The sequence below is a fragment of the Octopus bimaculoides genome, chromosome 2 (assembly GCF_001194135.2).
Source record: "Octopus bimaculoides isolate UCB-OBI-ISO-001 chromosome 2, ASM119413v2, whole genome shotgun sequence".
In the NCBI taxonomy this organism is placed as follows: Eukaryota; Metazoa; Mollusca; class Cephalopoda; order Octopoda; family Octopodidae; genus Octopus; species Octopus bimaculoides.
Genome location: NC_068982.1, coordinates 160,104,367 through 160,106,032, shown reverse-complemented (window position 1 = coordinate 160,106,032; position 1,666 = coordinate 160,104,367).

Genomic DNA, 1,666 nt, shown 5'->3' with positions numbered 1-1,666 from the left:
AGACAGACAGACAGACAGACAGACAGACAGACAGACACACATTCTCATTTTTATATATATAGATATATATATGCGTGTATATATATAGTTTTGGGATTTGGTTTTCAAGATATTTTATGTGATTTCGTGTGTTGAAACATATTCTGTTGTGTTTGGGGAGACTCATTTTCTTATTGTGCCTTGAAATTTAACACACTCACCGTTAAAATTTCCATTTATTTCTTATTTTTATTTTCCTAAAATTTTCGTTCCGTCTTGCAACCTTTTCAATAGTCTTGACTGTCCAAGACTATTGATAAGGTTGCAAGACGCAACGAAAATTTTAGGAAAATAAAAATAAGAAATAAGTGGAAATTTTACCAGTGAGTGTGTTAATTTTCAAGGCACAAAAAGAAAAAGACTCTCCCCAGACACAACAGTATATATATATTATTTATTCTTCTATTCTTTTACTCCTTCAATTTCTTGTATCTGCGGCCATGCTGGGCACCGACTTGAAGAGTTTTAGTTGAACGACTCGAACCCAGTAATAATTCTTTTGTCGAACCGCTAGACTACGGTTGTCAAGGGATGGGGAAAGACAAACGCAGATATACAGACACACACATACACACACACGCGTGCGCATACGAAGTGGATTCAAAGAGTTTCTGGACTGGTTATGTTTAGTAAGGAAATTCCTTATTTCTGTAAGTTTTAACATCATTTCCGAAATAGTGACCTTGCACAGATATACACCGGTGCCAGCCTTCCCGCTACTTTTTGGAATCCGGCCTCGAACTCGTTTTATGTAAGTGAGTCGACGACCACTTGTGATTCACTCTGGATCTTGACAACGGTGTTAAAATGACGACCTTTAACCTGCATTTTCATCTTGGAGAAGAAAGGGATGTCTGCAGGTGCTAAATCCGACGAATTGCGTGGGTGCAGAAGCAATACCATGTTGGGTTTGGCGAGAAACTCACGAATGAGGAGATCTCAGCTATAGGGTGCGTTGTCGTCGTGAAGAATCCAGAGATTAGGTCTGCCTGCACGGGCACGTATGGCAAACCAGCATACAGCAGCAATGTCGCTGATTGTCCTTCGACTATCCTCATGCACAAGCTAATAAATTTTCTCCACATTTCCGGGGATAACGTTCGCGGTAAGTCTTCCAGATCGGTCATCATCTTCTAGAGACGTTCTTCGGCGTTTGAAGCGTCACTGCCACTCGAAACATTGCATACGACCCATTGCTTCCCCACTGTAAGCTTGCCGAAATATGCTCAATGTCCTTGTAGCCGACTTCTCAAGTTTAATGCAGAATTTCACGTTGGCTCTTTGCTCTATCTCCCTGTCCATGACAAAAATCGCAGACTACAAATTACACGTGATCACAGAAACAGAAATTTCACAACTTTCGAAGTGAACTCAGTGATGTGAATCGGCACACTGCCTCATGACGATCACCGCTAGTCCTCATTGCGCTCGCAACCGCGTACTGCTATCTGTTGACGTGCTACAAAACTAGCTCGGGAACTTTTTGTTATATATATATATATATATATATATATGGGGGGGGGGTGTTTGTGTGTGTGTGTGTGTATGTATGTGTGTGTCTGTGTGTGTATGTGTGTGTGTATGTATATCTATCTATCTATCTATCTATCTATCTATCTATCTATCT